The sequence below is a fragment of the Erpetoichthys calabaricus genome, chromosome 18 (genome assembly GCF_900747795.2).
Source record: "Erpetoichthys calabaricus chromosome 18, fErpCal1.3, whole genome shotgun sequence".
Lineage (NCBI taxonomy): Eukaryota > Metazoa > Chordata > Cladistia > Polypteriformes > Polypteridae > Erpetoichthys > Erpetoichthys calabaricus.
In genome coordinates, this window is record NC_041411.2 from 22,868,445 (window position 1) to 22,881,125 (window position 12,681).

A 12,681-nucleotide genomic window follows, 5' to 3' on the forward strand; every position below is an offset into this window, starting at 1 on the left:
AAATGAATTTTTGTTCAGTGAACAAAACCACTTCCTTTGAAGTCAAAACTATTGCCTATGAGGTTTTTTTTTTTTTAATAAAGGAGCTCACTTACAGTACATGACTGCAATATCTAGTTTAACAGCTGTAAGGAATATGAAATGATATGTGAATATTCATTTTGTTTTCAATTTCAGACCCAAAATCAAAAAGATATTTTTTTCATTTTTTACTTTATTTGCAAGCACATCAAAATAACCAGGCAATCTGAATTTTCTTTTTTGGCCATAGAAGAATCAATACTACAGTATATACTTAATCTTTCACTAATGTGCAGAGCTGGTCCTTGCTTTTAATCCAGTACAGCCAGAATTAGTTGAACACCCCCCAGCCCCCATACTGACCTGGACTAAGTGGGACTGGTAATGTAGTGGTGGATATTACACAGTAAATGTTGTTTTCATGCATCTTTAGGTGCCAACGCGCTCAACATGGAAACCTAGAATAAGCATTAACAGATTCATGCTTGTTCTTTAGAAAACTGTTCCACTTCATTTATTAAAAGATGGCACACTGCTGGATTCACACAAGCCTAAAGGTAGGCATGACTAAGACCAACCATGAGTCCACAAGCAGTACTGAAAGCTATATAATCACAGTATATAAATGAAATGCTAATATATCAGGGTTAGGTGCTAACGTGAAAACAGCCTTTAAATCTACTTTTTTCAATCTATGCATCTTAGAATACACCTAAATGGGAAAACTGTAAATCCTCTCAGTCCTAAGCCAATAACTCAAATGATAGGTAACAGGATAACCAAATGAATAACAAACCAACCATGGGTGTGGAGCTGGTGTTACTCGGAGAGCTACTACAACACAAAAATGACTGATGATCTTCAAAAGGAGCAAAAGAATCAAGGAAAAAAATTGCTGACCAAGGATCAAAGTAAACCACAGAATCAGACCTGAGTTTGAGGCTGTATATTTCAACCACCCAACCAACCAAATTACCAGAAATTGTCAGGTTTAGTAAGTTGCACTTACTCTAAACCAGTTTCTCAACCTATAGGTCACTAGACACCCAAGATAGGCCATCAACTTAAATTTACAAGTTGGGGAATCAAACTGAATGACTTAAACCTGGTTAAGAGCAGAGAGAAACTTGTTATACACCACACACTTTATTAACAAAGTTAACCATCATGGGGAAGTTACTCTAAGGCCATGTAGCATCAACTACTCCAAACTCCTCCAAGTCCATATTACCCTCACAAGATTCATCCCTAAAACCTGAAAAAAATACAGGAATGACAAAATAATATGCAACCCAGATTTTATGGGGTATAAATTAATGTTTATATGCAAGAAGGAACTACTAAACAAAAAGCACGAAACCTTCCAAACTATAAACATATCTGGGAACAAAGAATGCTACTAACAGAAATAAATCTTTACACTTTTTAAAATAAAAAAATGAAAATACTGAGGCTTCACAAAAACCATTCTAGCGTGTTTGTACAACAAGCCAGTAGGCACTCATGACGTTGTCTCTTTGCACCCTAAATTGACAAATCTAAGGAACTGCCTTTTGCCATAGATATGTAGACAGAAATTCAAGTCAGATGCCAGCAAACTAAAACATACATTTCTCTCAGCACTCTCTTCAACTACCCCTAATTCCAACAAACTCAGGTAACCACAGGTTACCTAATAACAATACAAATAGACACTGAATTTGATTCAGTATTACATATCAGTGTGTTGAGTTATTTTTGGATGAAAAACATGCATATTTCATCTATTATGTACACTGTATTTAAATGCTGAATATGTATTTACTGTTATTTGTAAGTATGTGACATTCAGGTGAAAATGTTAACTATTTTACATTATTATTACTGCTACTAAAGAGTTATAACTAAACAAAAATAGATACAACTGGGTCCCGAGGTGAAAAAGGTTGAGAACCACTACTCTAAACTACCCTGCCCTTCAATATGAAATGCTACTGCTATTTTAAGTCTTGTTAAACAACTAATCCTCTGTTACAAACTTCTTGAGCTCTTTTACAAAAAAGTGAACTCTGACTAGAAAGCAAACAAGCCTTCTGAGCCAGAAGAGGAGAGTGACTCTTATGCTACCGGTAAATTAGTGTCTGGGTTGGGGGGACCATTCAACAGGTGTTACATAGCTAGACATATGTAATCAAATCCAACTACATATTAACAAAATACCTGTAAAGGAATATACAGAACAGACAGAAAGAGATCTCTGCTTTAAATTGTGATGAGGAAATCCCATTGCCCCATCCCTAACTTTGATTGCAAACACATTTTTACTATTTTGAAGCAAATACTGCAGAACCATTTTTTTAAAGCCAGCACTTGCATCAGAAAGCCGTGACATAAATCATGAGAGGCTTTCAATGGTTTTTAACATCTCTGCATTTATGGGGTTCCTTAAGGTAACTTCTGTGACAGAAGGATGCCATTAGTATCTACTCGCCAACAGCCTCTTTTCTATTAATGCCTTCCCAATGGATATATGATACAGAGTCCTGCTTACAGCTGTTTAGTGTGAGAAAATAATTGCCCCGGGAACAATACAGCAGTGGGGGCCCACAACTGCACAGAGATGACTGCAGGCTGTTTAATTAGCAAGAACACTTGACAGCTTTACAACAGATGCTCTATTAAGCATGGCAGCCTTTATACACCAGTGCTACCCTCTCATATTGACAGAATATGAGCATATTTTATTTTAGTTTTTATATAACAATATTAATAATAATAATATAATATTATAAAGAAGCCATAAAGAGAAGTAACAATGAGAGCTAGTGGTTTTACTTAACTTATTTATCCTGTTGAAAACATTGTTACATTGGCCAGCTTGATTCAGTTTCAGAATTTAGCCTGAGAGTTCTGAATTATATCCCTGTGTATTTTTCATTTCCATAGCCTCTTTCACAAGGTAGCTCCCATTTTCTAGAAAGCTTATCCAACCTCACAGCACCTAGTGAATGCTGAATCCAGACAACCTAGAAGTGCATATAAGCCAAACTGGAGCTGAACAAATCAATTACAGACCTGTCTAAAGAAAATCACCACATACAAAGATAGAAGGTGCCAATTTTGAATTTTATCATGAAAATCAGACTTACTGTATGTTTACAGTTTATTTAATAGGCAATACAAGGGGGAAGTTCCACTGAAAATGCTTTAATAACAAATGTTCATTTTTAAGGTCTCCAGTGTCCTAACACAACAATATTTAAACTGCAAAAAATGCCACCAATTAAAATTTGAAATGAAAATATTAAAATAAGTTATTTCAGAATATCACTTTTATTTCTGTGTATTTCAAAATTTACATTACATGTTTCAAAATGATTTTGTGTTCCAGGCAACCATGTCATGTAAACATAAGTTCCTCAGTACATTCATCCAGCCTGTGTAAGTACAGTGGCTCTGAATGGACTGATTTGAACCGGCAGGTTCTAGAACCTTCTTAATGTATTTCAGGTTTGGGGGTTGGCAATGACCATACCATCCAGATTGGGCAAAAAGGCTAAAAACAACTGGCCATGGTTAGTCCATCACAGGAACCAACCTTACTCACACACAACAAACACGCACAGACAATTTGCAATTACCAATTAACATAATCTAAATAAAAAAATAAAAAAATAAGTGATTAATTCCTTCTTTGCTTGCGCTTGTCTGGCAGCAATAATTTTCATGAAATGGGAAAAGTACTCAGTTTTGACAAATGTTAAGGAAAACAGGAAGCTGAAAAGTAAACTTTATTACAATGAGTGACCATTACGGACATTAGATGAATGTGGAACACTGATGGTAAATTATTGGGTGAAGAAACTTTCGAAGTCCCAAACTAGGACAGTTGTGGAGCACGTGTGCTCATATATAAAACCTATCCTCATTTGTTCAATGCATGCTTTTCTTATCATCACTACACATTATAGATCAGGGCAAAGGAAAAAACACTTTCATAAATAAACACATAATTCCACATAGGACTTGAAGTGGAAACTCATAACTGACAGCCCTGTCTGTTTTTGTCTGCTTCTTGGTTGACCTCAGAATGTTGTTCAAATTTAGCACAAGTTCTTCATCAAGCTTTTCCAGTCAGTTATTACATCGAACTGGGAGATGGGTTAAAATTTCATATGTGCTGTTCTAAATATATTGTGAGGATGTCGGTTTTAGTGGAGCAATGTTTTATTAGATTGGCAGCCTGTTAAAACAATTTGATATTCTTCAGTTATTTATCAAGATGCATAGCCTTAAATTGGGACTTCCTCTGTCACCTGAACATCTTACCACCCTAGAAAATTATAGTGACAGTGAAATAGTAGATTGTTACAATCTGCAGTTAATAGAGCTGTGAGCTTGGGCTACTGTAAGGTAAATAGTACTAAGTAAAGCTTATTTGCTCTGTGTACAATGGCTTACATGCAACATTGTACTTCATTCAAAACTAGTGCAGGACAAAGTGGGCACTGCCCATTCTGACCAGCTTTAGTGGCACACTAGGCCTTTTAAAAAATCAACAGGAATGCAAGCATTCAGCTGCACCTTCCCCATTTACATTCCAAACTAAGTGACTGAACTCCAGTTTGTATCAAGATCTGTCTTTATTTCCTCTGATAACAAAGATGCAAGTCAGAGTTACACTGACATCACTCCAAAGGCCCCTCTGGAGACCTCTTGAAATGGACTTGAGCAAGGACAAAGACTTATAATTCAAGGGATGACAACTAAGATGGAGAGAAGAACTCCCTATTAGAAGAAACTGATTATGTAACTGGAGACGACTTTAACCCAAACAGGAGAAGGTTCAACATTCCTTTAAAAGACTCTGCACTAACCTGAAGACGTTCTCTGGGATCTTTACTGAACACTCTGGGGATTTTCTCAGGTAGGGGGAAATATGCAAAATGACCTTCTGAAACCTAAGATGTTATGAGCTGGTCCTCCTTGGAGAACCAAATCTGACAAACTCTTCTCTTTGTGAGCCAGAAGATGAGACCCCACTCTGTCAAGCCACATCTGTTTGCCCAATGCCTGACAAGGTTGAGAAGCCAAGACTTTCAGAAGGAAACTTTAGCATGTAAACTCTTGGGCCAGAATGAGTAATGCCTTTTCTCTGCGCAGTGGCAAAAGACAGCAGAAGGCAAGCTGAAGAAGTAGAAGTACAGCACTGACAAGGATCATGCAGCAAAGAGAAAGAAAGAGTGCCCTCCAATGCATGAAGAATCCCCCACTTGAACCCAGAGCAACAACAAAACAACAACTCCACACAACATTGGACATCACCTTTAAAAACTTGGTATCAAAACTACTGATCTGTGCAAAGAAAAAATAGAACTATAAATAACAGTAAACAGCCAGCCTATGTTATAGGTTTGTCTGTCTAGTCTGTGTCCAGTCTTATGTGTCAACATATATATGCAGTTATCATATTTCTATAATCCTTGTGTTTGTCAATAAATTGAATTATTCTGATTCTTAAAATGAGTGGGCTGCAGTTACCTTGATATCAAGTCTAAAGGCCGGACACCTGCCTCCTACAACAGAGAAAGATAAGGTAAAGAAAACAGGAGCCTTGTCAAATTATCTTATTAATTACCGGTATTGATGAAGGCAAAACTGATAATTAATAAAGCAACTTAAAATTTTCAAACCCCAGATTATAATTGCATCCTCTTGGGTGGTATCTTACTAATTATTAACCACAGAAAAATCTACAGTAGCTAACAGTTTGTTGTCCTTGCTTCAGATTTATACATTTCTCAGTTAGTAAGATCATTCTACTTACCTGTTATGACCTATTAAAGCAGGTGAAGGGAGATGCATACATACGATGAAGATGTATGAAGGTAATGAAGATACCAATTTATTTATTGAATATTTCAGGTGTAACTTTGTCCCATTCTTTACACAAAAAAATTAAGGTGTGCAGGACTATGGGGTCTTTGTTGTCACAGTTCGATGTCTGTGTGCAGCAAGCTGGGTTTTACAAAATGGGATTGGCATCCAGTGTGTGCTCAAGTGGTCAGTGACATTCTAACCTGCACAAGCAGTCTGCTCGTGTCTCATAAACTTGTACTGGGAAGCTTTTGATGTAAGTAGAAGTAGTCGGAGGTGAAAAAGTTATATACAGTAATCCCTCCTTGATCGCGGGGGTTACGTTCCAGTTGTAGAGAGACAGGAACTTTATTCAAACACTGCAAACAAACATTTGTCTCTTTTTCAAAAGTTTAAACTGTGCTCCATGACAAGACAGAGATGACAGTTCCGTCTCACAATTAAAAGAATGCAAACATATCTTCCTCTTCAAAGGAGTGCACGTCAGGAGCAGAGAATGCCAGAGAGAGAGAGAAAAGCAAACAAATCAATAGGGCTGTTTGGCGAAGCACCACCATATAAAGCAGTTGCAATGAAGGCAGCAGCTCTCACCCCCTCCGTCAGGAGCAGAGAATGTCAGAGAGAGAGAGAGAGAGATAAAAACAAACAATCAAAAATCAATACATGCCCTTCGAGTATGCGAAGCACCGTGCAGCATGTCGGTTCACGAAGCAGCTGCACAGAAGGGAGCAACGTGAAGGTAACCTTTCAGCATTTTTAGACAAGCGTCCGTATCGTCTAGGTGTGCGAACAGCCCCCCTGCTCACACCCCCTCCGTCAGGAGCAGAGAATGTCAGCGCAAGAGAGAGAGAGAGAAAAGTAAGTTGGGTAGCTTCTCAGCCATCTGCCAATAGCGTCCCTTGTATGAAATCAACTGGGCAAACCAACTGAGGAAGCATGTACCAGAAATTAAAAGACCCACTGTCCGCAGAAATCCGCGAACCAGCAAAAAATCCGCGATATATATTTAAATATGCTTACATATAAAATCCGCGATAGAGTGAAGCCGCGAAAGTCAAAGCGCGATATAGCGAGGGATTACTGTACAAGTTGGTGTAACTGCTGTCAAGATAAAATTGAAACACTAGTTTGTAGTTGGAGTCGCACAGAATGTACCTCCATTTTAAGACTGACGAGGTCAAAACTTGGAAATCCATTTCAATGGGAGATTTTGAAATATAAAACTGTGTACAGCGTGATCTGTGAAAATGGAACGGTCTCAACAACACTGGGCCATGTTTCAACAAAATTGGTCCATGGGGGGCCAAGTTGTTTTATTCGTAATGATGGACAGACAGACATACTGTAGCTATCACAAGGTGCTTTGTGGATTATATGCAAATACACCTACAAAATTTAGGTAATAAAGATACCAATTTATTTACTGAGTATTTCAGGTGTAACTTGTCCCATCATTTTTTGGATCGAGGCCTTGCGCAGTCTAGTGATCCTTGGAGCTATGTTGTTGGGAGCTACATGCTCCTGGTTGGGTTTCCTAAGGCAAACAGGTCTGAGGTGAAGATCCAGACTAATTTGATCCTGAGACCCCATATGGATTTAAATCAAGGATCAGCATTTCCCTTGCTCGGGACAGGGTACCCAGTGCCCCACCCTTGAGCCAGGCCTGGGGGAGGGGCTCGCTGGCGATGTGCCTAGTGGCTAGACCTTTGACCACGGGGCCCAGCCGGGCTAAGCCCGAAGGAGCAACGTGGTTCCACTCTCTTGTGGGCCCACCACCTGCAAGAGAGGCCATAGGGGTCGGGTGCAATGTAAAATGGGTGGTGGCCGAAGGCGGGAGCCCTGGCGTTCCGACCCTCGGTTACCGAAACTGGCTCTTGGGACATGGAATGTTACCTCTCTGGCGGGGAAGGAGCCTGAACTGGTGCGTGAGGTTGAGAGGTACCAGCTCACCTCTACGCATGGTCTGGGCTCTGGAACCATTCCTCTTAAAAGAGGCTGAACTTTGTTCCACTCTGGAGTTGCTGTGGGTGAAAGGCGTCCGGCAGGAGTGGGCTTGCTTCTCGCCACCCGGCTCGAAGCCTGCACGTTGGGGTTCTCCCCGATGGACGAGAGAGTTGCTTCCCTGCGCCTTTGAGTTGGGGGAAGGAGTCTGACTGTTGTCTGTAGTATGATCAACTTTGTAATTGTGTCATCGGATCTGCGCCCTTATGTCTTGGACACTCGGGTGAAGAGAGGGGCTGAGCTGTCAACTGATCACCACCTGGTGTTAAGTTGGATCAGATGGTGGGAGAGGCTGCCGGACAGACCAGGCAGACCCAAACGTATAGTGATGGTCTGCTGGGAACGTCTGGCAGAGGAACCGGTCAGAAAGATCTTTAACTGCCACCTCTAGCAGAACTTCAATCTCATTCTGAGGGAGGCAAAGGACATTGAGTCTGAATGGGCCATGTTCCAAGCCTCCATTGTCGAAGCAGCAGAACGGAGCTGTGGCCGCAAGGTTGTCGGTGCCTCTCGTGGCGGCAATCCATGAACCCGGTGGTGGGCACCTAAGGTTCGAGAGGCAGTCAAGTTGAAGAAAGAATCCTATTGGGTCTGGTTGACCAGTGGGACTCCAGAGGCAGCTGAGGGGTATCAGCAGGCCAAGTGTGTGGCGGCATCGGCTGCAGCAGAGGCAAAAACTCGGGCATGGGAGGAGTTTGGGGAAGCCATGGAAAACAACTTTCGGTCGGCACCAAGAAGGTTCTGGCAAACCGTCAAGCGCCTCAGGAGGGGAAAGCGGTGCTCCACCAACACTGTGTATAGTGGAGATGGGGCCCTGCTGACTTCAACTGCAGACGTTACTGACCGGTGGAAGGAATACTTCGAGGATCTTTTCAATCCCACCAGCATGTCTTCCTTAGAGGAAGCAGAGCTGAAGGACTCCGGGGGGGGGGGGGGGGGGGGTGGGGGTGGGGGTGGCTGTCCATAACAGGGGCTGAGGTCGCCGAGGTAGTTAAAAAGCTCCGAGGTGGCAGGGCCCTTGGAGTGGACGAGGTTCACCCTAGGTTCCTCAAGGCTATGGATGTTGTGGGGCTGTCCTGGTTGACACGTCTCTGCAGCATCACATGGACATCGGGGGCAGTGCCTCTGGATTGGCAAACTGGGGTGGTGGTCCCCATTTTAAAAAGGGTGACCGGAGGATGTGCTCCAACTATAGGGGGATCACACTCCTCAGCCTCCACGGTAAGGTCTATTCAGGGGTGCTGGAGAAGAGAGTTCGGTCGTTAGTCGAATCTCGGATTCAAGAGGAACAATGCGGATTCCGTCCCGGCCGTGGAACACTGGACCAGCTCTACTCCCTGGCCAGGATCCTGGAGGGGGCTTGGGAGTTTGCCCAACCAGTCCACATGTGTTTTGTGGATTTGGAGAAGGCATTGGACCGTGTCCCTTGAAGCAACCTGTGGGGTGTGCTCCAAGAGTACGGGGTATAAGGCTCTTTGTTACGAGCCATCCAGTCCCTGTACAGGAGGAGCAGCAGCTTGGTCCGCATTGCCAGTAATAAGTTGAACTCATTTCCTGTTGAAGTTGGACTCTACCAGGGCTGCCCTTTGTCACCGATTCTGTTCATAAGTTTTATTGACAGAATTTCTAAGCACAGCCAAGGAACCACTATACATTGGAAACCCCTCCTCTGAGGACAGTTGCAGCACTGGCTGCATTCACCTCTCTCCAAACCAAATTACTTCATCAAGACTGAAAAAAACACAACAAAAGAACAAATTGGACTGTAAACCTGTCTGGGACGACTGGTAATGAAGCATCAGTGAACGTGTGACAGCCAGGCAAGGCGCAGGAGCCTTTTCTCCAGAGTGATGCCACTGCATGCAACACGAGAAGCAGCTGCTCGCTTCATTCAGCTCTAATGAATCAAAAATTCGTCTTGCTGAAGCACAGCTTTCCTTTGCTGCCAATGATGAGCAAGTGCATGCTCTGTCATCTATACCCAGAGCCATCCCAAAGAGTGTATTTCGCTGTCTGCAGTGACTATTTGATCTGTCTTTAGATCTGTCACACATCACGACGAAGCTCAAACTGTAAGCCTGAAGCAGCGTGTAATACCGCTCTATTAATATTTTATAAGGAACCATTTCCGTCTGACAGGCACCAGTCAAACAGTGTGTCTTGACAGGGGGAGAGGCCTTTCAGCCGGATTAACTGGACCTGGATTAACTCCGTTTGAGTTTTTCAAAGCTCTCTTGTACAGAATAATTTGATCTCTACATTCCACAGCCTCCAGAGATAGAAATCGTGACCATGGCTGGGGTGAGGGCAGAACAAGCCAAAGAGAGTGCCAATGGTAAACAAGAATGACATTTCCAAGGAAGCAGATTTCAGGTCGGCCTGGGGCCTAATCTTCAACCCCCAGCCAATTAACTGTAACACATTTTTGAATATGTGAGTTTTGGATGGCATCCCAGCTCAACACCATCTGGCCAGCAGAGAACTCTGGGGAAGCTCAGCAGGAGTGCCATGACAAAAGCACCTCATAGCTTTATAGAAAAAAAATAAAAATAAAAAAAATAAGTGACATTAAAAAGCACCAAGCAGACACAAATGCTAACCCTTGTACTCTTAAGAACTCCATACACACACACACACACACAAAAAAGAACCCCGAGAGAGAACGACTTAAGATACAGAAGGGCATTCTGTAAAATCTGAAAGCTGAGCCAGACTTGACATTCCCACACACAAGGTTGCTGTAAATTTAAAAGATATATTTTTTTTAACAGCCTTGGACCACATATTCTGCAAAAGATATGCATTTTTAATAACTATTGCCATCCTTCATTTTAATATATAAAGCAAGGTCAAACAGCTCAAAGAATATTCAACAGAACAAGCTGTTACTGCTTTGGTAAATGAGGCAGCAAACAACGGGTCACGTGCCACCAGTCAAACACAGCAGTTCATACTAAAGGTGAAATGTTAATTCATTGACTTGCTACATAAAGTCCACAAGCTTCTCAGAAAACAAAAGTCATTAGGTTCACTTCTCCGCGAGCTGAACAAATCATTGGATATGACAAACAAACTCAGCAGTGGTATGGCTACAGCCCTATGCTTATTCTAAACAACATCTAGCCAGACAGTTGGTCCACTCTGGAACGACTAAAGAATTTAACAACATAAAGTCACTGCTATCTTCCAAAGGTTACTGAAACTTCCACAAAGTACATAAGCCAAAGACGTGGTTATTGTCAGTAAAACAAAACAAGTAAATACAAAAGATTCTGCAAGATACGTTTTCCTTTGTCTTTTTTATTTTTGTGGTTTACTGGCAAAAGGATGTTGAGCAAAACTGCAGATGTTCAAAACGCGGTCTAGATTGCCAGAGGTTATTGCACACAATGGTAAATGTTTCCAGATCCTGTGGGGAGTGGTGGACAGGGAACAGGTAAAGTGTCAAGTTTTATATAGAACAAGAAAATTAGCAATCTTACAAAATAATAATTCTTTGCATTTATATAGCGCTTTTCTCACTATTCAAAGCGCTCAGCAATTGCAGGTTAAGGGCCTTGGTCAAGGGCCCAACAAAGCAGAGTCCCTATTGGCATTTATGGGATTCGAACCGGCAACCATCCGATTGCCAATACATCAGAGTAAACCTTCTCAATCAAAACCATAAACCTGCTCAGTATTGTCCCCCAGTCAGCACATCTGAGGTGTGAAAACAGCTTGAAATCCACACTCAGCAAAAGCTAAACCTGATAACAACTGCTTTATTCTGAAGTTTTAACTGAGACAGAGCTTGGACAAATTAGAAAGTCCACCAAAAACCAACACGGAAATATATCAAGTTGTGAACTGCAGTTTATTAGCAGAGTCCAGGAAAACCATAGAAAACATCACCCAGTAATGCTGGAGTCAGCAGGAAAGGAATGTCTCCTGATTAGACCCTTAGTCAGTCCTGCCAAAGTAAAATGGAAGTACCACCCTGCTGTACCAGGAAGCCCTATATGGCTTTTTAGAAAATCATGTAATCCAGCTTAATGGAGGCGCAAACACATCTGTATTGATGACAGTGGATGTGCTATAAGTAAGTTTTAATCATAATGTTGAGATCCTTAGATAAATAACCAATTTATCATTAATGATCTCTAAATACAGCATAAAAAATGGCAGTAAGAAACCTTTAAACATGCGACCTAACAGATTTATATCCTGTCTCTTCGGGGAGGTATTCTATTATTTCTATTTATGCTGACACCAAAAATCTCAGACAGCTAAAACTTATAGTGAGTGGCTTTAAAACCGCAGTTATGTTTGAAAAAAGAGAATAATTTCTTTTTTTTTTAACTTGCACTGTGTTTTTAATCACTCTTTAATTAATATTGTTTTTATCAGTATGCTGCTGCTGGAGTATGTGAATTTCCCCTTGGGGATTAATAAAGTATCTATCTATCTAAAAGTAGCAGAATTTGATCAGAGGGTAGAATGAGCATCAGATTACAAAATCAACTTGTACAGAAATCTGTGGCCTTCCAGGATGTGAGTATGACGCTCCAGCCAATGAAGCTGACTTTTTCTACAGTGACACCAGCTGTAAATTGTACTCTTATAACTAAGAGTCATGATGCATTGATTAATCAATTGCCTCTGGTGCCCTAAAAACCTCATGAGAAAGTTTATTCATTACAAAGTACATAAGAAATTACCTTAGTTTAAACAACTGTCCTTGAGAGCTATTTTAAAATCACAAGGCTGCCTAAGTGGTAACCCATGTAGCATGAAAGTGATTAACCAGGGTGGAAGACAGTCTAT